Consider the following 27,178-nt stretch of genomic DNA (forward strand, 5'->3'; position numbering starts at 1 on the left):
TGTATTGGTGATTCTTATCACCGTCTTCCTCCCACTTTCTTTTCACTTGCTTCACATTGGCCTCTTCAGCCATCTGTTCTTTAATTCTTTCCTCAATCTGGTTCACTAGTTTGTGAGCCATTCTACATGCCTGTTGTATGGAGGTGGGCTCGTGTGAACTTATATCTTCTTAGATTCTTTCCGGTAATCCTTTCCCAAATGCGTCGATCTTCTCTTCCTCATCTTCGAACGCTCCCGGACACAATAGGCATAATTCTGTGAATCGTCTTTCGTACGTGGTAATATCAAATCCTTGGGTTCGTAACCCTCTAAGTTCTGTCTTGAGCTTATTGACCTCGGTTCTGGGACGGTACTTCTCGTTCATCAAGTGCTTGAATGCTGACCACGGTAGTGCGTACGCATCATCTTGTCCCACTTGCTCTAGATAGGTATTCCACCATGTTAACGCAGAACTTGTGAAGGTATGCGTAGCGTACTTCACTTTGTCCTCTTCAGTACACTTACTTATGGCAAACACCGATTCGACCTTCTCGGTCCACCGTTTCAATCCGATCGGTCCTTCGGTTCCATCAAATTCCAAAGGTTTGCAGGCAGTGAATTCTTTGTAGGTGCATCCTACACGATTTCCTGTACTGCTAGATCTAAGGTTATTGTTGGTATGTAGCGCAGCCTGTACTGCGGCTATGTTTGAAGCTAGAAAAGTACGGAATTCCTCTTCATTCATATTCACGGTGTGTCGAGTAGTCGGTGCCATTTCCTTCAAAATAGTCAAATGGAACAAGTTAATCATACAGAATATTAAGAGTAGTTAATAGTATTTCGTAGCATAATATGAACTCATTTATAAAAGTTTTTCTTCATATTAGCGTTTTATAAGTTTAAATTCGGGTAGTACCTACCCGTTAAGTTCATACTTAGTAGCTAATATACAATTCAACTACTACAATTCTATATGAAAAACTGATTATAATAATATTTCACGTTCAAACTTTTATACAATATTTTACAAACTTACAATACCGCTTATTTTACATAAAGCATGAAATATAGCACACAATAACTTTGATACAAGATAGTTGTGAAGATAATTCTAGCTAGTACACAAGTCGTTCAGCAAAGGCAATAAAGACACGTAATTCATACGTCCAGAAACAAGTCATGCATTCTGGTTTTACTAGGACTACTTCCCATCCTTGGTCTTGTGGAACATAACCATTATGGCCGTTGATAAGACAGCGTGTTGTAACGTCGTCAAAGGGACGAGGGTTACGTAATGACCAACAGTCTCGTAATAACCTAAAAACCTCATTTCTTACCCCAATTACCGACTCCGTCACTTGTGGGAACGTTTTGTTTAATAGTTGTAGCCCGATGTCCTTTTTCTCACTTTGGTGAGAAGCGAACATTACTAACCCGTAAGCATAGCATGCTTCTTTATGTTGCATGTTAGCTTCTTTTTCTAAATCATGAAGTCCTATATTCGAATACATTGAGTCAAAATAATTTCTTAACCCGTTGCGTAAAATATCATTTGGGTTCCCCGCAATATATGCGTCAAAGTAAACACATCGTAACTTATGGGTTTCCCAATGTGATATCCCCCATCTTTCAAACGAAAGTCTCTTATAAACCAAGACATTCTTGGAACGTTCTTCGAATGTCTTACAAACTGATTTCGCCGTAAATAGTTGTGCCGAAGAATTCTGACCGGCTCTAGACATGATTTCATCAATCATGTCTCCGGGTAGGTCTCTTAAAATATTGGGTTGTCTATCCATTTTGTGTTTTTATACTGTAAAATAGACAAGAGTTAGATTCATAAAAAAAGTACTTATTAATAAAAGCAATTTTTACATATATCATAAAGCATAAGCACACTATATTACATATATTACACCACACGAATACAACTATCTTATTCCAACTCGCTCATTTCTTCTTCTTCGGTTTTGGTTTATTTTGCCAAGTTTCTAGGGATATATGATGTTCCCTTAATACGAGCTGTCGTTTTCCACAACGGTTTAGAAAAACCTGGTGGTTTAGAGGTTCCCGGGTCATTGTTACAACTTAAGGGCTTCGGGGGTTGATGATACATATAAAGTTCATCGGGGTTGGAATTAGATTTCTCTATTTTTATGCCCTTTCCCTTATTATTTTCTTTTGCCTTTTTAAATTCAGTTGGGGTAATTTCTATAACATCATCGGAATTCTCGTCGGAATCCTATTCATCGGAGAATTGGTAATCCTCCCAATATTTTGCTTCCTTGGCGGAAACACCATTGACCATAATTAACCTTGGTCGGTTGGTTGAGGATTTTCTTTTACTTAACCGTTTTATTATTTCCCCCACCGGTTCTATTTCCTCCTCCGGTTCCTCCTCTTCCGGTTCTGATTCTTCTTCCGGTTCTGATTCTTCTTCCGGTTCTTCTTCGGGAACTTGTGAATCAGTCCAATATATATTCGACTCTTCGTTATTATTAGGTGAGTCAATGGGATTTGTGCTAGAGGTAGACATCTATCACATAATATCAAACATGTTAAGAGATTAATATATCACATAATATATACATGTTAATAATATATAGTTTCCAACAAAAATGTTAAGCAATCATTTTTAAAGAAAACACGGTCGAAGTCCAGACTCACTAATGCATCCTAACAAACTCGATAAGACACACTAATGCAAAATTCTGGTTCTCTAAGACCAACGCTTGGATACCAACTGAAATGTCCCGTTCTTATTGATTAAAAACGTTCCATATTAATTGATTTCGTTGCGAGGTTTTGACCTCTATATGAGACGTTTTCAACGACTGCATTCATTTTTAAAACAAACCATAACCTTTATTTCATAAATAAAGGTTTAAAAAGCTTTACGTAGATTATCAAATAATGATAATCTAAAATATCCTGTTTACGCACGACCATTACATAATGGTTTACAATACAAATATGTTATATCGAAATCAGTTTCTTGAATGCAGTTTTTACACAATATCATACAAACATGGACTCCAAATCTTGTCCTTATTTTAGTATGCAACAGCGGAAGCTCTTAGTATTCACCTGAGAATAAACATGCTTTAAACGTCAACAAAAATGTTGGTGAGTTATAGGTTTAACCTATATATATCAAATCGTAACAATAGACCACAAGATTTCATATTTCAATACACATCCCATACATAGAGATAAAAATCATTCATATGGTGAACACCTGGTAACCGACATTAACAAGATGCATATATAAGAGTATCCCCATCATTCCGGGACACTCTTCGGATATGATATAAATTTCGAAGTACTAAAGCATCCGGTACTTTGGATGGGGTTTGTTAGGCCCAATAGATCTATCTTTAGGATTCGCCTCAATTAGGGTGTCTGTTCCCGAATTCTTAGATTACCATACTTAATAAAAAGGGGCATATTCGATTTCGATAATTCAACCATAGAATGTAGTTTCACGTACTTGTGTCTATTTTGTAAATCATTTATAAAACCTGCATGTATTCTCATCCCAAAAATATTAGATTTTAAAAGTGGGACTATAACTCACTTTCACATATTTTTACTTCGTCGGAAAGTAAGACTTGGCCACTGGTTGATTCACGAACCTATAACAATATATACATATATATCAAAGTATGTTCAAAATATATTTACAACACTTTTAATATATTTTGATGTTTTAAGTTTATTAAGTCAGCTGTCCTCGTTAGTAACCTACAACTGGTTGTCCACAGTTAGATGTACAGAAATAAATCGATAAATATTATCTTGAATCAATCCACGACCCAGTGTATACGTATCTCAGTATTGATCACAACTCAAACTATATATATTTTGGAATCAACCTCAACCCTGTATAGCTAACTCCGACATTCACATATAGAGTGTCTATGGTTGTTCCGAAATATATATAGATGTGTCAACATGATAGGTCGAAACATTATATACGTGTTTATGGTATCTCAAGATTACATAATATACAATACAAGTTGATTAAGTTATGGTTGGAATAGATTTGTTGCCAATTTTCACGTAGCTAAAATGAGAAAAATTATCCAATCTTGTTTTACCCATAACTTCTTCATTTTAAATCCGTTTCGAGTGAATCAAATTGCTATGGTTTCATATTGAACTCTATTTTATGAATCTAAATAGAAAAAGTATAGGTTTTTAGTCGGAAAAATAAGTTACAAGTCGTTTTTGTAAAGGTAGTCATTTCAGTCGAAAGAACGACGTCTAGATGACCATTTTAGAAAACAAACTTCCACTTTGAGTTTAACTATGATTTTTGGATATAGTTTCATGTTCATAAGAAAAATCATTTTTCTAGAAGAACCACTTTTAAATCAAAGTTTATCATAGTTTTTAATTAACTAACCCAAAACAGCCCGCGGTGTTACTACGACGGCGTATGTCCAGTTTTACAGTGTTCTTCGTGTTTCCAGGTTTTAAATCATTAAGTTAGCATATCATATAGATATAGAATATGTGTTTAGTTGATTTTAAAAGTCAAGTTAGAAGGATTAACTTTTGTTTGTGAACAAGTTTAGAATTAACTAAACTATGTTCTAGTGATTACAAGTTTAAACCTTCGAATAAGATAGCTTTATATGTATGAATCGAATGATGTTATAAACATCATTACTACCTCAAGTTTTCTGGATAAAGCTACCGGAAACGAGAAAAATGGATCTAGCTTCAAAGGATCCTTGGATGGCTTGAAAGTTCTTGAAGCAGAATCATGACACGAAAAACAAGTTCAAGTAAGATTTGCACTCGAAATAAGATTGTTATAGTTATAGAAATTGAATCAAAGTTTGAATATGAGTATTACCTTGTATTAGAAAGATATCTTACTGTAAATAAGAAAGATTTCTTGAGGTTGGATGATCACTCTACAAGATTGGAAGTAAGATAGCAAACTTGGAAGTATTCTTGATTTTATAAAACTAGAACTTGTAGAATTTATGAAGAACACTTAGAACTTGAAGATAGAACTTGAGAGAGATCAATTAGATGAATAAAATTGAAGAATGAAAGTGTTTTTAGGTGTTTTTGGTCGTTGGTGTATGGATTAGATATAAAGGATATGTAATTTTGTTTTCATGTAAATAAGTCATGAATGATTACTCATATTTTTATAATTTTATGAGATATTTCATGCTAGTTGCCAAATGATGGTTCCCACATGTGTTAGGTGACTCACATGGGCTGCTAAGAGCTGATCATTGGAGTGTATATACTAATAGTACATACATCTAAAAGCTGTGTATTGTACGAGTACGAATACGGGTACATACGAGTAGAATTGTTGATGAAACTGAACGAGGATGTAATTGTAAGCATTTTTGTTAAGTAGAAGTATTTTGATAAGTGTCTTGAAGTCTTTCAAAAGTGTATGAATACATATTAAAACACTACATGTATATACATTTTAACTGAGTCGTTAAGTCATCGTTAGTCGTTACATGTAAGTGTTGTTTTAAAACCTTTAGGTTAACGATCTTGTTAAATGTTGTTAACCCAATGTTTATAATGTCAAATGAGATTTTAAATTATTATATTATCATGATAATATGATGTATGAATATCTCTTAATATGATATATATACATTAAATTTCGTTACAACGATAATCGTTACATATATGTCTCGTTTCAAAATCATTAAGTTAGTAGTCTTGCTTTTACATATGTAGTTCATTGTTAATATACTTAATGATATGTTTACTTATCATAATATCATGTTAACTATATATATATCCATATATATGTCATCATATAGTTTTTACAAGTTTTAACGTTCGTGAATCACTGGTCAACTTGGGTGGTCAATTGTCTATATGAAACCTATTTTAATTAATCAAGTCTTAACAAGTTTGATTGCTTAACATGTTGGAAACACTTAATCATGTAAATAACAATTTCATTTAATATATATATAAACATGGAAAAGTTCGGGTCACTACAATATATACATATATATTTTCTTCAGATGTAATTATGGATTTAATGAGTTAATATGATATTAATCTCATTTACTTTTCGGTTTGAGCTAGAATAAATAATCTCTAAGACTTTAGAGATTACATAACCGCCATGAAGGATGAAGATAAAAAATGTAGAACGATACGTAGATTGATGATTATAATCGATGTACAGAATGAGATGTTGAGGCGTGTGTTATTGATGGTACGGGTGTTGTTACTGATGGTACTGTTGGTGCCGGTGATGTTGCTGAAGCTGGTAAGTTTTTTACCATATTTTCCAAGGCTACAACTCAGGCGCGAAGTTCGTTGACTTCTTATATTATTCCAAGATGATTGTCGGTCGGAACGAGCGGATGAATAAAGTTTTAAATTTGAGATAGTATATAATCATGGCGAGATATTCGGGTAATGAGGGCGAAAATAGTGTTTCGGATTGGTTCGCCGGTGAATGCTTCAGGTTCTTCGCCAAGAGTGTAGGTTGGTGGGTGGAAGGGATCGCCTTCTTCTCGTCTCCATCGGTTAAGTCGACTACGAACTCATCAGATGAATTAGAGATGGATGATTGGTTGATTCATTCTGGTGACACCGCCTTTTGGAGCTTAGGTGGATATCCATGTCGGAATAGCTGTCGGAATAACTATCAGAATAGCTATTGAAATCTGAGGGACTCGAACTGGTTGAGGGATTCATCTCGTACGATCAGATGAAGGATTTTCGATAAGAAATAGATTATAGGATGTAGATTAGTACCCTACAATACATAATTTACATATGCATATATAATACTAAAATCCCATAAGTTACGGAGGAATCTACGGAATCTGTCAGGCAAAGGTAACAATAACAAATACGCTAAGATATGAATTAGCAGATATGCTAAGATATGAGTTTTGTCTGTACACTATCTAGGTAATAGAGGCAGTAAGATGTGTCTAGACTTTAAGGATGATAAGCAAATAATTTTCGACACTAAATGATAAGCAAAAATTTTGACATGCAGACACGGTCGAAGTCCAGACTCACTAATGCATCTAAACAACTATCAGTTAGACACACTAATGCAAGACCTAGTTCGCTAAGACCACCGCTCCTAATCCATCTGGACGAAGTCTTCAACAGTTGGTCCCATTGCGAGGTTCTGACCTCTATATGCCATGAACGACTCCATGTAATATGAGCAAATGCACAGCGGAAGATTTCTTTCATACCTGAGAATAAACATGCTTCAAAGTGTCAACCAAAAGGTTGGTGAGTTCATAAGTTTATTATAAAACAATAAAATTCATCATTTTGATAGACCACAAGATTTAAATGCTGCATGGTACAAATGGGCCCGAATCCTATACCCACCTGTAATGTACATGCGATATCTTTTAAAAACAGTACACCTTTCTCGTGTACGAAATCATCTTTCATAAATCTTCGTAACCGTACACATATCTTGTGCACAAAAATAACATACACATAACCTGTGTATAAAATCATTCTATCGATACATAACATTCACTTCAATTGGTGGCAATTATCATGTCCACATAATTCAATGGTGGTAATTATCATATCCACATAATTCAATGGTGTCAATTATCATGTCCACATAATTCAATGGTGGCAATTATCATGTCCACATAATTCAATAATAATCCGCAGAACTTCTGTCTGCATAATAATTCAATCGAGGAATGTTTTGCTTGTGTCTATCTCGTTAAACATTTATAAAAGCATTTCATGTATTTGCAGTTCAAAATATATTTCAAAAGCATTTAATAAAGCAGTTATAAAAACAGCGCATGTATTCTCAGTCCCAAAAATGTAAAGAGTATAAGGGAATCAAATTAACTCACCTAATGTATTTTGTAGTAAAAATACACATGACTATATTGAACAAATGCAGGGTTGGCCTCGGATTCACGAACCTATATCATTCATATGTGTATTAATACATATAATCGTATTCGAACAAATTTATATATATTATTATTAATGATATGATTTCTATATTAATAAATTATATGTTATTTTATATATTTAAATAATTAACAATTTCAATATAATTAAGTTTTATATAATATCTTTTTATCTAAGAAATCTTTTGTTTGCATAATATAGTTATAATAATACTAGAATAAGTATGATAATAAAAATAATAATTTTCTTCATAATAATATTGATAGTATTAACAATAGTTTCTATATAAAAATACATATTCAAAGAAATGATACTAATACTAATAATATACTTATGTTAATAATAATAGTTCTAATATTTATAAAATGATAATAATAATAATCATAATTATACTAGTGATAATAATACTTACAATGATAAATTTGGTAATGTTATTATTAATACTTATAATATTAATATGGTAAAGTTAATAATTATGTTAGTAATGATAATAACAATAATACTTACGGACAATACTTAAAATAATAATATTATCACTGATGTTAATATTTATAAGGCTAGTAATAATAATAGCTAATAATATAATATTAGTAATAATGATAATGATAATAATGATTATATTAATGATAATCATAATATTACTAATACCTAATAATAATAATTGATATTTATCACTTATATTAGTAATATTCTTAACAATAATAATTATAATACTAACATTAATAACAATCACTATAATAATCATAACAACATTAATCATATTTATATTTATAATAATAATAATAATAATAATAATAATAATAATAATAATAATAATAATAATAATAATAATAATAATAATAATAATAATAATAAAAATGAGACTACCTCAAGAAATAAGTTGTCAAAAAAAAATGTTCCTGCCATGGATCGAACCCGCGACCTCTTGATACCCCGACACTCTCCTAACCATCCATCTATTTTCGTTTTTTTGTTTCAAAACCGTTTCCATTTATATTTAAATCCTTTTTCAACTTTTCTCATTTGTTCTCCTTCTTCCCATCAGTTAGTCGACCAGAGGGTTAAACTAGGTTAATAACTAGTTATTTATTTTGTTTTGAAATTAGTAGTTGGTACAGAAACGGTTTTGAGATAACCACGTTTAATTAAAACAAAAAAAAAATAGCTTTTTATGTTCTTTATGAACTCTAAATCGACTTCGTAATTTAAGGATGTTTTAGACCAACATTATAACATGAAAAATGTAAGACCCAAATATTATCCTTGTATATAAGCATTGTTACGATACTCGAAGCGGGGTTTTGTTGTATATATTTAAAACATGGAAGAATTCTGAACTTCATCCGATCTCGATAGAATCCGGGACGAGTTGCACCATTTGCAACAAGGGTCAATGGACTTGGTTACACTCAAGTCTACCTTCTTGGCAAAGACTCATTTTTGCCCGGAATATGTGGGTGATGATCACAAGTTAATGAAGTATTTCTACCGTACCTTGAATGATGAGTACAAGGGCAAGATTAGTCGGGATATGGCTAAGTCGTTTGATGAATTGTTTGAGTTGGCTCGAGGTTTTGAGCCGGAGGTTCCAAGAAAGAGCGATTTTGCGTTTTCCAAAAGAAAGTTTGAAGGTTTTAGTTACTATAACTCTTCAAACAAGAAGAACAGGAAATGATTAAAACTAGTTCAAAATGATCACAGAAACGTTTTTAAAACTTAGGATTGCCTTAAAAATAGTTCAAATGAGGATATCATTGATTTGCTCGTGAAAATGTAGCTTATTCTTTGATTTCCCTTATTTTGTACGCTTTGAACAAAATGATTATTTTTCGGTCAAACGGCTTTAATCTTTGACTTTAAGATGTTATAGCTCAAGTTTGGTGATTAAAAATATTTAAGTTAATCAAAAATGGTCATTAGAATCATTGTGTGCTTAAAAATCATCACATTTGGTTCAAAATTGTTTAATACGACTAACTTGCTATAATTATTATTTATTTTTAGCAATATTTATTGTAATCAAGGGTACACATTGAATTTTGCTTAAAAGTAAGTTTATAGTTCGTTTAAATGCTGTTTGTGGTAATTTGGGCTATATTTGACTATAACAGGATTTTGGAAAATACCATTTTTAAAGCCCTCATTTCGAAATTTTTTTCGAAAAATATGTGCATTTTTAGATTCTAAGTCTTAATTTTTGGAACATAACCTATGTTACTTGATTTTTGCAGATGGCTAATCGTTTACCAAGAGAGTATGAGTTGCCCCATTATCTTCGCAGGCAAGAAAACCCGGCTGATACTGAGTCAGTTATGAGAGTTTGGATCAACCGGCCTAAAGCGGGTAACAAATATATCAATTGGACGATATTGGAACAATGTGGATGGGCCGATGAGCTCAAAGCAATCTTGACCTTTCAAGCTGAGGAATAGCGACATGTACTAAATGCCCTGTCCAAGCCAAGGAACTTACACCGAAGAGTCCTGATAAATGCTGATTGAGACGAGATTCTGCATTTTTGAACCACGAAACACTCGGTTTCCATTTCGGTTGTAGGTGTAACCAACCCGCTATTAAAGATATGGCAGAAATAAATAATAGAAAAAGAGCTCATGTATAAAGATCTTCATTAGTTCGTAAACCAATTGTATACCACCACTGATAAACACCAGAATAGGCGATACACACCGGGCATGGAAACAGTTGTTTGAGTTAAATGAGACGACATACAATGAGCCATATGCAGAATTTATGGCTACCTGGAGTTTCGATTCGGATGTTGATCAGGAAGATTATAATGAACAGGAGTGTATCCATTTCCGACACCAAAACCACACATATCACCTGACTCTCGCACGGTTTGCGAAACACTTGAAGTTGTATAAATCGTCGCAGCTCACCCGGTCGATATTCAACAGGGGATACACCACCTTGAATAATATAAATCACCAAGCTTTCTGGCAAGAGTACCCCACTGATAATGGGCCATGGCAATCGGGTAAAAAGGCATCCAAATTCACCAACCCCGTACACCGAATCCTCCACCACCTAATCACCAAAACCCTCCACCCTAAAGCCAAACATGGCGGTGCTGTTACGATTAGCGACATGCGCCAGATGTACGCCATGATACATAACCAAAATATGCAGGTAGCACATCTCCTGGCTCAGGCTCTCACTAATGAGAAGAATTCGGCAAGAACGGTTGTGTCGGTTTTAGGGGGCGTTGTTACTAAGCTGCTGCGCGGAATGCAGGTTTTGGGAAGTGTAGAACGGTTTGACTATAGGACCGGGGCCATGCCAGAGGAAATAGGATATAAGCTGTTGAGCTACTGGAATTACATTCGCATTGAGGGTGAGCAGTTAATCATTCAGGCGAACTCAGAAATACCTGGTTCTGAAGATCGAATAGTGCCAGGGGTGAGAGTACATGGATTCAGACCTGATACGAGGACACGGGACGGTAGTAGGTTTAATAACCCGTCCTAATCCATCCGGACAAAGTCCATATTGATTATAGATGATTCGTAATAGTTGATTACATCGCGAGGTACTTGACCTCTATATGATACATTTTACAAACATTGCATTCGTTTTTAAAAGACAAACTTGCTTTACATCGAAAGTTGATGACATGCATATCATTTCATAATATATCCAACTATAATTGACTTAATAATAATCTTGATGAACTCAATGACTCGAATGCAACGTCTTTTGAAATATGTCATGAATAACTCCAAGTAATATCTCTAAAATGAGCAAATGCACAGCGGAAGATTTCTTTCATACCTGAGAATAAACATACTTTAAAGTGTCAACCAAAAGGTTGGTGAGTTCATTAGTTTAACATAAATAATCATTTTCATTATTTTAATAGACCACAAGATTTTCATATTTCATAAACATCATTCTCATATCAGGCATTTCGCAAACTGCATAGAGATAAAAATCATTTATATGGATTGAACACATGGTAACCGACGTTAACTTAATGCATAGAATATCCCCAAAATAGAACCTCTCGTTTGTATAATAATCTCGAAGTACTAAAGCATTCGTACCCCGAATGGGACTTGTCAAGGTCCAGAGATCTATCTTTAGGATTCGCGTCAATTAGGGGCCATTTCCCTAATTCTTAAGCTACCAAGCTAAAAAGGGGCATATTTGATTCGATAATCCAACCATAGAATGTAGTTTCGATTACTTGTGTCTATTTCGTAAACATTTATAAAAGCAGCGCATGTATTCTCAGTCCCAAAAATATATATTGCAAAAGCATTTAAAAAGGGAGCAAATGAAACTCACCATACTGTATTTTAAAGTAAAAATACATATGACGATATTGAACAATGCAGGGTTGGCCTCGGATTCACGAACCTATATCATTTGTATATTTATTAATACACATATTTGTAATCGAATATGTTTATATATTATTATTAGTGATGTACCTGTTATATTTAATAATTTGTAAGTTTTAATAATTATTTATATATTTTCATTTTATATATATGTATAATTATTAATATAGTTAAGTTATGTAATTTAAATATAATTTTATATCTATACTCTTTATTTTAATACATATTATCTTAACAACGTCTTTTAAAAACTTTTATTTTCATAAATAATATTAGCTTAATAATAATGATGGAGATAATACTTGATAATAATAATAATAATAATAATAATAATAATAATAATAATAATAATAATAATAATAATAATAATAATAATAATAATAATAATAATAATAATAGTTCTAATGATAACAAAATAATAATTTTTGTAAAAAGGTTAATAATGATAATAGTTTTTAATAATAACAATACTATTAATGAAAGTCATACTAATACTAAATATGATAATATCAATAATATTTTGTTGATAATAATAATAATAATACAAATAATTATGAAATGATACTTATGATAATATTAATATAATAAAGTTTCAAAACTGTGTGATACGTATATATATAATCCATGAACTTGAATAAATTTCATACTTATTCTTAATATTATCTATTGTCAATACCATACATATAGTTCTCATAATCCAAATCTCATCCAAATTTCTAATATTAAAATTACTAACCTTTATATATATATATATATATATATATATATATATATATATATATATATATATATATATATTCACTTTATTTTTATTCCTTATCTTTTATAATCAATAATTTATAATAATAATAATAGTATTAATTTTAATGATAATAGTAGTATTAATAATTTAATGAAATTAATGATAATAATATTTCATCTTTGCATCAACACTTAATTATAAGTTTAATCATCTTTATAAACATATTTATATTAATAATATACATATATATATATATATTATATATATATATATATATATATATATATATATATATATATATATATATATATATATATATATATATATATATATATATATATATATATATATATATATATATATATATAATCATAATTTTATCTAATAATTATTCTCACTTATTCATTATCATAGTAACAATAACAATAACAATAACAATAACAATAACAATAACAATAACAATAACAATAACAATAACAATAACAATAAAAATAACAATAACACTTTTGGTGTTGAAAATTACCTCTTAATGCTTAAAAAGAAACAACTCGTCAGAGCCGGGACTCGAACCCGCGACCACTCGAACAACACCAACACCCATAAACCACTCGACTGCCTTTGCTTTTTCTGTTTTAATACCCAAAGTAATTTTATTAAACCGATACAAACTGTTTCTCTTTTCTCCTATTCTTCCTCATTGAACTAGTCTACCAAAGATCAATTCTATCCCATAGTATGTTTTCTAATTTAGTTTTTGGAATTAATATTCAACCTAAAAACATATACTAGTGATCTTTTGTTTTATAAAAAAAAAAAAAAAAACTAAGCTTCTGTGCTCGTCGAATAACAAAAAAAAAAAGAAAAATGATTTTTGGTTTTGATTGCATTATAGCTAAAGTGTATAACACGAAATAGTTTCTAAATCACCTCTATAATCTTTCTGGGTACCCAAATTATCTTAAAACATTGAAATCACTTTGAATTTTCAAATAAACGGAATATTTGACTTTCAGATTTTTGAACTTTGGCTCACAAATTCTCGAATGATAACAAGAATTGGAATGTGAAACTTCACAGATAGTTTTAGTTGATGATTCCTAACACAATTGCATATTTATATTTTTTTTGTTTGATTCGAAAATGGGTTATGGTTTAAAATGGTTTCCGAAGAAGAAAAGAAAAAAAATAAAGCTGTGGTTTTCCTTTTGATTTCAAGAACGTAGCAGCTGTAAGATATACTAGTAAATGATTTATATTACAACAATAATTAAGTAAACTTTGTTTTGTATGCAAGCTGGAGGCGACATAAGTTCACGAGCAACAGAAGGTAAGAAGAAAGAAACAAAAAAAAATTATTAAAATAAAAAAACTGATACAGATGGATAATTTCATATGCGTATTTATATCTGTATATATATATATCTTTAATTATATCTGTATCTTTTAGCACTTATATACCTGTATTTATTTATATATATCCATACTATCTATATGTATTTGTATTTACATCATAATTAATCTTAATACAATAATAATAATACATTTATTATTATAATTAATACTAGTAAAAATTTATAATTATATATTAGTAAATGATCATAATGATAATTAAAATTATAGTTTTAATTATTCTTATAATAATACTTATATTTATAGATTATAATTAATCTTTTTAGTAATGTTAATAATAATTTTTAATACAATGATAATTTTAGTAATCAAGTTAATAAGAATACCTTTAATAGTCCTACAATAATAAAATTCATAGTTTTTCTAATAACAATGCTACTAATAATGATAACAATAATGTTAATATTAACATTTATCTTTAATCCGAATGTAAGTAACAATAATATTAATAACACTAGTATTTATTTTAATATTGAAAGTAATAATAACATTGTTATATTTATATTTATAATAAAATATTATATTTTAATATTACATATTATTTTTTGGTAATATATCCATATAATATACATTACATGATAAATTATCGTAAGTATTAAGTTTTATATATATTAACATATATTAAAATATACATATAATGATAATTATATATAGAATTCATATATTTGTTTATATAGATTCATTTTCAATTATAACTTGATTATTTATATCTTACTTTACCTATTAAATTTTAAATGTTTAAATTATATTTTATTATTTTCTAATTATTACATATATACTTACCTTTATATATATATATATATATATATATATATATATATATATATATATATATATATATATATATATATATATATATATATATATATATATAAACATATATTCATATCCAATTATATAATGGTTCGTCAATCGTCGGAATAGTCGAAGGGTAAATGAATCCATGTGAACAGTTCAAAAATATTTTGAGACTCAATTTAACAGACTTTGCTTATCGTGTCGAAATCATAGTAAGATTAAGTTTAAATTTGGTCGGAAATTCCCGGGTCATCACAGTACCTACCCGTTAAAGAAATTTCATCCCGAAATTTGAGTGAGGTCGTCATGGTTAATAATAAGAATGTTTTCGTGACGAATATGAGTTGATAAATAGAGTTTTATCATTATTGAGTAATATAGATAAAACGATTTGATTATGTAAAGCGTACGAGTGAAGCTGTTACAAAGATTGAGATAGAGCTTTAACTTTTTGACGTAGTCAACGGTGGATTTCCGGAATTCCAGGGATTTAAAGAAAATCTTCGAAATCTAAAAGTTATGATTCTTCGTTGAATAAGGTAATTAAGATCTTTTAAATTAAATGCGGATATCTGTCTCGATTGCTATGTCGGATACTCTTATTATAAATTTACCTCTACCGTTCCATTATTTTCACCACTTCTATATTTTCTTTCCTTGATTTATATTTCCAAGGATTGTGAAAATGCTTAATCCATTTATAATCATTGTTCTTATTCTGACTATCGCAACATTCATTCTCCTCTTCCAACTCCTACCGAAGGAATCTGTTTTCTTCTACTTCGCTCTTGGGGTTATAGTGTATTTAATTCTCCCGTGTCTTTATGTTGCGATAAACATTGACATACACGGGGTGTAATTCCTGTGTTGTTATCAGGCTTTGTATACTCCTTTATATTTCGGGGCTCCATGCTTTTGTTTTCACTTCCCGACTTTAAGTCAAGCTAATAATGATCCAGAATTCATAGGTATGGATTTTCGACTGAACATACGTAAGGTTCTAAGTGAGATTGTGATAGCACGATCTTGATTGATTAAATTACCATAATTACTGAGAATGGAACTATCAAGAATATAATTTCTTGATACATTCAGAGATTAAACAGAATGAAAGAGTTGTGTAACATGGCACATGATGATGTTATGATCTGTGAATCATCACGTTCCATTAGAAACTCAGCATGACTTACTGTAATATAATCACGTTGATCAAGTGTCATTATATTATACTAACTCATGCATCAATTTCCAACACTACTTCAAAATCATTCATAATTCAAACTCAAATTTTAAAGAAATTTAGAAACTAAGTAGTTTCCTTTATGATGTAATATAGATAGCAGGAAGAGATAAATAATTTCGGACAAGAATATTTATGAAAATATCCTCAGATATATCGAAGATATTTATGATGATATTTTGGAATTTCTAAGTTCGATGGTTGATGGAGAAAGATTTTTCGCAAGATTTTAACATGAGTACGGAGCAAGATATTCGTTGAAGGTTTCATCAGATCCAGAATTACTTGGATTCTTTGAACATATGGTATGTTACTTGTATTTGGCCTTGGTCTCCTTCATGGTTTGCTCAATATGTTTTTCAGTACCAAATTTTCTATCGAGCATTCCTAACACTCCCTTCTTTATCATTAAACTTTTGGCCGTTTAGACCATCTACAATTTTTCTGTTTCCTCTGCATTTAATGCTACGATATCTGAATCATCGGTTATCAATCCGAGGTGGTTTCAGGAGAATTGTGTTTTTAGATGATTAAACGCTGATGGTAATATGGTGGAATATAAAAGGTTCCCTGGTAACAATAAAAGAGTAGGCATATATATCAAGTTGATGATAAGGTTGTTCCGAACGAAAAGTCGAAGTTGACTTGCTGAAGCTGTGACAAAATTGGCTACTTTGGAAAGGGATTGCAAAGTTATTTTTGCTAATAAATGCCAAAGGATCTGACGCGGCTACGTGTTAAACTTTTACTCAGTTGCCGAGAGTTTCTCAGGTGCAATACTATATACATAAATCTTTCCTTTCGTAGATGAAGTGCGGTTGCTTCATCCTCTCGATTGAGGTGTTTTCAAGAATCATGAAAGGTTTGAACGCAGATTGTAATCGTCAAGATACAATGAGGTTTAAAATGAAATCAATTGGCAAACTTGAAGAAATGTTTAGTTTCATATGTTATAATCAATATTTTAATTCATTTTAATTGTCCAATGCTATTAGTCCACAGTCGATAGTCCACAGTAACAGTCCAATAATTCATATATAGTTTAATATATAATATTCGAATTAATTAATACGTATCGTGACCCGTGTACATGTCTCAGACTCGATCACAACTCAAATTATATATATTATTGTAGAATCAACCTCAACCCTGTATAGAGAACTCGTTCATTACTGCATATAGAGTGTCTATGGTTATTCCAAATAATATATATAAATGCGTCGATATGATATGTCAAAACCTTGTATACGTGTCTCGATATTTAAAGTGCGTAAAATAAATAACAGAAATTAAATAACGATAAATAAAGTGCATAAAGTAAATAACAGAAATTAAATGATGATAAATAAAATTCCAAGAATGTAAATTGCGATAAATAAAATGTAATCAGTTAGCTAGGAACAATTAGCTAGGAACAGTTAGCGTGGATTCTTAACAAAATTTCTCATAGTTAATTTGTTTGTTTCTAACAAATTTTATTTTGTCAAATGTTTTCTTCATTATGCCACTTGTTGGATTCTGATAAATCAAAATCCCAATATGAAATTGGATGAATATGGTTATTCTGTGGTGAACGGATTTGTATATCGGTGGATGTAAGTAGGATAGTAAATGACTATTGAATCTGATTCAAAGAATGTAGAGTGTAACTTATTAATGTGAAATCTAAATATTCATCGGGTATTACCTACCCGTTAAAATATTTTCATCATTAAAAGTTTGTACAAAAGAATTTTTAATTACAATCGTTATGAAAAAATATATATACATATATATTTTCTTCAGATGTAATCATGGATTTAATGAGTTAACATGATATTAATCTCATTTGCTTTTCGGTTTGAGCTAGAATAAGTAATCTCTAAAACTTTTAGAAACCACATATTCTTCACAGAATATTTCTTCAATGAAGTTATGAATTAATACTTCATCGTTCATTGTTCTTGGTACTTTTTGGTATCTATGGTGCGTATGACGTTGATGTTCGTGTGACAGATTGTGAAGTTGAGGTTTGCGATGCGGTTGTTGTTGGTGGTGGTGATACTGGTTATGCTGCTGGTGTTTGTAACCTTTGCACCATATTCTCCAAAGCCACTACCCGAGAGTGAAGCTCGTTGACTTCTTCTATTATACCGGGGTGATTGTCGGTTCGGACGAGCGGATAAATATGATCTAGAATTTGGTATAGTATATAATCATGACAAGATACCCTGGAAATGAGAGAGAAAATGGTGTTTCGGACAGGTTCACTGGTAAGTGCTTCAGGTTCTTCGTCAAGAGGGCAATGTGGTGGATGGAAATGATCGCCTTCTTCTTGTCTCCAATGATTGAGGAGGCTACGAACCCATCCCTAATTCATCCAGAATAGATGATGACTGATTGGTTGATCCATTCCGCTTACACTGCTTTCGGAGCTTGAGTGGGATTCCATTTCGGAATCCGAGTGACTTGAATTGATGACAAATTCTATTTCGTACGATTGGATAAAGGATTTTTCGATATAAAATGATTTTCCGGCTATCGGGTGGTATTCTATTTACATAGGATATCTATATATATATATATATATATATATATATATATATATATATATATATATATATATAGATATATATATATATATATATATATATATATATATATATATATAGATCAAAAGATTTCGTAGATTACGGAGGAATTTGCGGGATATGTCAGGCAAAGTTTAAAGTAACAGATACGATAAGATAAGATTTAGCAGATACGCTAAGATATGAATTTTGTCTATACACTACTCATGCAATTAATGTAGCAAGACGTGTCTAGACTAATAATGATAAGCATGTAATTTTCTAAGGATGATAAGCAGATGATTTCTGACTAGAAATGATAAGCAAAACTTTTGACATGCAGACACGGTCGAAGTCCAGACTCACTAATGCATCCTATCGACTTATCAGTCAGACACACTAATGCAGACCTGGTTCGCTAAGACCACCGCTCTGATACTAACTTTAATAACCCGTCCTAATCCATCCGGACAAAGTCCATATTGATTATAGACGATTCGTAATAGTTGATTACATCGCGAGGTACTTGACCTCTATATGATACATTTTACAAACATGGCATTCATTTTTAAAATACAAACTTGCTTTACATCGAAAGTTAACGGCATGCATATCATTTCATAATATATCCAACTATAATTGACTTAATAATAATCTTGATGAACTCAATGACTCGAATGCAACGTCTTTTGAAATATGTCATGAATAACTCCAAGTAATATCTCTAAAATGAGCAAATGCACAGCGGAAGATTTCTTTCATACCTGAGATTAAACATACTTTAAAGTGTCAACCAAAAGGTTGGTGAGTTCATTAGTTTAACATAAATAATCATTTCCATTATTTTAATAGACCACAAAATTTTCATATTTCATAAACATCATTCTCATATCATGCATTTCGGAAACTGCATAGAGATAAAAATCATTCATATGGATTGAACACCTGGTAACCGACGTTAATTTAATGCATAGAATATTCTCAAAACAGAACCTCTCGTCTGTATAATAATCTCGAAGTACTAAAGCATTCGTACCCCGAATGGGACTTGTCAAGGTCCATAGATCTATCTTTAGGATTCGCGTCAATTAGGGGCCATTTCCCTAATTCTTAGGCTACCAAGCTAAAAAGGGGCATATTCGATTCGATAATCCAACCATAGAATGTAGTTTCGATTACTTGTGTCTATTTCATAAACATTTATAAAAGCAGCGCATGTATTCTCAGTCCCAAAAATATACATTGCAAAAGCATTTAAAAGGGGAGCAAATGAAACTCACCATACTCTATTTTGTAGTAAAATTACATATGACGATATTGAACAATGCAGGGTTGGCCTCGGATTCACGAACCTATATCATTTGTATATTTATTAATACACATATTTGTAATCGAATAAGTTTATATATTATTATTAGTGATGTACCTGTTATATTTAATAATTTGTAAGTTTTATTAATTATTTATATATTTTCATTTTATATATATGTATAATTATTAATATAGTTAAGTTATGTAATTTAAATATAATTTTATATCTATACTCTTTATTTTAATACATATTATCTTAACAACGTCATTTAGAAACTTTTATTTTCATAAATAATATTAGCTTAATAATAATGATGGAGATAATACTTGATAATAATAATAATAATAATAATAATAATAATAATAGTTCTAATGATAACAAAATAATAATTTTTGTAAAAAGGATAATAATGATAATAGTTTTTAATAATAACAATACTATTAATGAAAGTCATACTAATACTAAATATGATAATATCAATAATATTTTGTTGATAATAATAATAATAATAATAATACAAATAATTATGAAATGATACTTATGATAATATTAATAATTAATAATAATACTTATAATAAAGTTTCAAAACTGTGTGATACGTACATATATAATCCATGAACTTGAATAAATTTCATACTTATTCTTAATATTATCTATTGTCAATACCATACATATCGTTCTCATAATCCTAATCATATCAAAATTTCTAATATTATAATTACTAACCTTTATATATATATTCACTTTAGTTTTATTCATTATCTTTTATAATCAATAATTTATAATAATAATAATAGTATTAATTTTAATGATAATAGTAGTATTAATAATTTAATGATAATAATGATAATAGTATTTCATCTTTGCATCAACACTTACTTATAAGTTTAATCATCTTTATAAACATATTTATATTAATATATATATATATATATATATATATATATATATATATATATATATATATATATATATATATAATCATAATTTTATCTAATAATTATTCTCACTTATTCATTATCATAGTCATAATCATAAATACAATAACAATAACAATAACAATAACAATAACAATAACAATAACAATAACAATAACAATAACAATAACAATAACAATAACAATAACAATAACAATAACAATAACAATAACAATAACAATAACAATAACAATAACAATAACAATAACAATAACAATAACAATAACAATAATAATAATAATAATAATAATAATAATAATAATAATAATAAAACTTTTGGTGTTGAAAACTACCTCTTAATGCTTAAAAAGAAACAACTCGTCAGAGCCGGGACTCGAACCCGCGACCACTCGAACAACACCAACACCCATAAACCACTCGACTGCCTTTGCTTTTTCTGTTTTAATACCCAAAGTAATTTTATTAAACCGATACAAACTGTTTCTCTTTTCTCCTCTTCTTCCTCATTGAATTAGTCTACCAAAGATCAATCCTATCCCATAGTAAGTTTTCTAATTTAGTTTTTGGAATTAATATTCAACCTAAAAACATATACTAGTGATCTTTTGTTTTATAAAAAAAATTAAAATAAAAAGAAGCTAAGCTTCTGTGCTCGTCGAACAACAAAAAAAAAAAAGAAAAATGATTTTTGGTTTTGATTGCATTATAGCTAAAGTGTATAACATGAAATAGTTTCTAAATCACCTCTATAATCTTTCTGGGTACCCAATTTATCTTAAAACATCGAAATCGCTTCGAATTTTCCAATAAACAGAATATTTGACTTTTAGATTTTTGAACTTTGACTCACAAATTCTCGATCGATAACAAGAATTGGAATGTGAAACTTCGCAGATAGTTTTAGTTGATGATTCTTAACACAATTTCATATTTAGATTTTTGTGTTTGATTCGAAAATGGGTTATGGTTTAAAATGGTTTCCGAAGAAGAAAAGAAAAAAAATTAAAGCTGTGGTTTTCCTTTTGATTTCAAGAACGTAGCAGCTGTAAGATATACTAGTAAATGATTTATATTACAACAATAATTAAGTAAACTTTGTTTTGTATGCAAGTTGGAGGCGACATAAGTTCACGAGCAACAAAAGGTAAGAAGAAAGAAACAAAAAATTTATTAAAATAAAAAAACTGATACTGATGGATAATTTCATATGCGTATTAATATATATATATATATATATATATATATATATATATATATATATATATATATATATATATATATATATATATATATATATATATATATATATATATATATATAAATACTATCTATATGTATTTGTATTTATATCATAATTAATCTTAATACAATAATAATAATACATTTATTATTATAATTAATACTAGTAAAAATTTATAATTATATATTAGTAAATGATCATAATGATAATTAAAATTATAGTTTTAATTATTCTTATAATAATATTTATATTTATAGATTATAATTAATCTTTTTAGTAATGTTAATAATAATTTTTAATACAATGATAATTTTAGTAATCAAGTTAATAAGAATACCTTTAATAGTCCTACAATAATTAAATTCATAGTTTTTCTAATAACAATGCTACTAATAATGATAACAATAATGTTAATATTAACATTTATCTTTAATCCGAATGTAAGTAACAATAATATTAATAACACTAGTATTTATTTTAATATTGAAAGTAATAATAACATTGTTATAATAACTATATTTATAATAAAATCTTATATTTTAATATTACATATTATTATTTTGGTAATACATCCATATAATATACATTACATGATAAATTATCGTAAGTATTAAGTTTTATATATATTAACATATATTAAAATATACATATAATGATAATTATATATAGAATTCATATATATTTGTCTATATAGATTCATTTTTAATTATAACTTGATTATTTATATCTTATTTTACCTATTAAATTTTAAATGTTTAAATTATATTTTATTATTTTCTAATTATTACATATACTTACCTTTATATATATATATATATATATATATATATATATATATATATATATATATATATATATATATATATATATACAAATATATATTCATATCCAATTATATAATGGTTCGTCAATCGTCGGAATTGTCGAAGGGTAAATGAATCCATGTGAACAGTTCAAAAAGATTTTGAGACTCAATTTAACAGACTTTGCTTATCGTGTCGAAATCATAGTAAGATTAAGTTTAAATTTGGTCGGAAATTCCCGGGTCATCACAGTAGGCGGGGAGGTTCTCAGGAACCGAGGGATGAGGATGATCCCACAGCACATGGATGGCCCACTGACACCCACCGGCACTCATCTGTTGGGGAGGGTGATCGGCCATGGTATCCGCCATACTAGTACCACAAGGGGGATCTACCCGGGCACGAGAGTTGGTTTTCCCACCATGGGACCCTGCAGAATTTGGATCATTTTGCTCACTACGCATGCAGACAGCTCTACGTTCCGCCTTACCCTCATGAGTACCCGATACTCCCACCGCGATCCCAGAGGAGCAGGCCCAAGCCACCAGTTTTCAGGACATCCACCTCCACCTACACATCACTACACGCAGCGTACAGTTATCACGTCTACACCTCCACCACCACCTCCACAGAACACCGGGGCCGGGAGTTTTATCGACACCCTGTTCAACACCGACCCCATAAACGTTAACGTTAACACATCTACTGAGGCTCAGGAGTCGGTATGAGATCAGGCATTGCACCGACAGACGACTGCGGGGATTGTACAGGGTATTGATGGTATGGATGATAACCAGCAGTGGGGTAGGGGCAGAGATTTACAGGAAGGAATGGGTTGGCAGACAGGGCCAATGGTTTACACGAGCACATCATCACTTACTAGGTTAATTGTGCGATCAGACGAAATAGAGTTTAGAATATCCTCGGGCATGAACACAGAGGAGTTGGAAAATCAGTTTGCCACGGACGAGGAAATGACCAGCGAGGGTCAGTCTAGATTGAGAAACCCAGCCAGGCCCCGCACCAGCGTAATCTATTCTCCTCCGTACCCACCACCTCAGCCGTAACCATGTTTATTTTGGAACATTAATATTATCACTTATGCTACGTTATCTTATTTTTGTACGACCGGTTCCGGGCATAATTATCTTTATGTTTTAGTATGTATGGTTTCTTTTAGAATAAATATTGCATGAATAAAACGTCACAAAACAAACGACGATCGAGACCATACGAGATGGAAATATAACTTGGAGCAAGGACGCTTTGAACGAGGATGACGCCGGCACAAGAATTGAAGAATCCATAACCAGTGCGCCATCTGACTACACGTCCTGAAACCACAGGGGAGTACTACGTCTTCATCACCTTTTCAATAGAATATACCCAAAACACTATACCACTTTAAAAACTAAGTGTGGGATTGGCAACCCCACCAACATAAACTTTTAATAACACAACGCCTCTTTTAAAACCTAAAGTATGGGATACTCCGTATCCTTAACATTGAGGACATTGTTATTTTAGAGTGTGGGATAGCAAATGTTGCACATAACGATTCTTGTAAAATCCTCAAGCTTTTCAAAATTTAAAACTTTCCGAATTATAAAACACTAAGGATGATAAAATTCTATAAAAGATCAAAAAGTTTTTGCTACAAAATAGACAAAAAGGGTAAAACAAGGTTGAAAACTTTTTGCGAAAATCAAAATCAATATTCCAATAGAGCATTGCATAACGAAAGGCGCAATTCGACCAGCTATAATTGTTGTGAGGCACCCCCAAATAAGTCTTTATAAGCACTCATTTTTAGTGCTTCACTATATTTCCGTCGAGCGCGCCGATGTTAACATCTCAGAATCAGAACTTGCTCTTGATCTACATTTTGGAATCACACATTTTGATGAGGATGACTAAGTTAAAACCTCAGCTATTCGTGAAGACAAAAACAACCTCCGCTATACACCTTCGTTTCCATTTTCACTCCACAAGTCCATTCACCTTTTTCTTATTTATCCGCTTCATAAATAAATAAATCCCGACTAAATCATTCTTTTTCGGGAAAACCCTCTACAAAATCGCACGAAAAAAATGCGAGCATCCAAGCAAATTATCAAAGAAGATCTCCAAAAGGAGACCTCGAAGAAAAAAAGATGCTTTCAAAAAAAAATAGAGCAAAGTCTCTATGAATAAAGGTTCTAAGAAAGGGAGCAGAACCAGAAAAGATTCGAGAAAAGAAACTCCTGGCAGTCAAAAAGAAGGATGCTCACTGAGAAATTCCGGAAAAAAAGCTGAAAGGATCATTAAAATCGATCTTTCAAAAAGAAACTCCTATCTATCAAAATCCTTCGCACTCTAGAAACTTCCAAACCCCCATCTCTTCAAGCTGAGTCGATAACCGAAAATTCTCGCAAATAAGTGATGGAGACTTGAGTCTTGATCAAGCCTATGACGAAGAATGTAAGCATGACTGGCTAAGAGTGACTTCATTTCTTAGAACTATAGGACACCCTAAACACTTTAGTGAAATGAGTGACCCGAGTGAGATAGCCTCAGTTATGTAACCTCCTCTCATGCTTGCGGAAAAAGATTCGAGAATAGCAAAAACAATAAAAACTAAGTTTCCACTTTTCCATCTTGCGGAACAAAAACAACTTGATCACTACGAATTAAAGTCCTCGTGTTTTAAGTTCAGAAGTTTGCTTGAGGACAAGCAAAGTCTAAGTGTGGGGTATTTGATATCTGGCAAAAAGTCACGTTTTTACCCCCTAAATTAAGCCCTAAAAAATAAAGATTAAAACTTTGTCGGCAAAATTATTTCTTTTTCAATTGATTTTGTAGATTAAGTAATTACAAAGGCGATGCAAAAAGAATCAAGCAAAACGGAGCTAAAACGAAGATTCTAGAGCAAAAACGGTGAAAGACAAGAAATCAAGTTATGATCCAGTGAATCAAGGCTGACCAGCACCAGATACGGCCTGCCATACGGGCTGCCATACGGGCTGCCAGTATGGAGTACGGCCTGCCAAACGGCCCAACAAACGCCTCCAAGAAACGGGCTGCCAATCAAACGGCCTGCCAAATACGGGCCACCAAACAGGCTGCTGCCATACGGCCTGCCATTCATATTTTGGCAAAAACCTGGTCTATTTAAAGAGCTTTTTTTCATCCAATTTCCACACACCTCTCTTCACTCTCTCACTACAATACACTTTCTCCCACTAGAGCTTTCAAGGCCTTCTCACCTCCGAGCGGGAAATTAAGTACCCGGAGGCGAACGCCGAAGATTGTAATAGGAGCAGTCTAGAGGTTGTCAGCACTTGTAATGGTCCAGATCTCGTCAGTAAACGGTGAACGCTTTCCTTAATTTAATAAAGTTATTATCTTGAGTTGCTTTCACTTTGGATGATTATCTATCTATTACAATTGTTTATCATGTGTTGAATATTTTATCTGAAACTTATCGTATCGTTATGCTGAAACCTTGACGGTTTAGAAGTTTAATTTACGGATCACCATTTCCGTTTATTCACGTGGCTATAACCAAGTATTAGGACCTGATCAACCCTAGGATACAAGGTAAGTAGTTATGTGTGCTTAACTTAGTACCTACGTACGAATAACCATTTATTCGTCACAGAAGAGCTGCCCATTTAGGTTGTGATTAGAGTTAGCAATAGAGAGTTCAGTGAACACTAGCTTGCTCAAAAGCATGATTCGTGTCAGAAGCAATGTTCTTGAGATATTGTAAGATGATCCGGGGTTGAATAAGTGATCGCAAAAGGAGAGACTTCTATCCCAGCTAGCAGTACCTTAGAATATCTAAGATTGAACATATGTTAATGTTAAGGCATAGCATAGTGATTAAGTGGTAGGC

Source organism: Rutidosis leptorrhynchoides, chromosome 1 (assembly GCF_046630445.1).
Source record: "Rutidosis leptorrhynchoides isolate AG116_Rl617_1_P2 chromosome 1, CSIRO_AGI_Rlap_v1, whole genome shotgun sequence".
Classification (NCBI taxonomy): domain Eukaryota; kingdom Viridiplantae; phylum Streptophyta; class Magnoliopsida; order Asterales; family Asteraceae; genus Rutidosis; species Rutidosis leptorrhynchoides.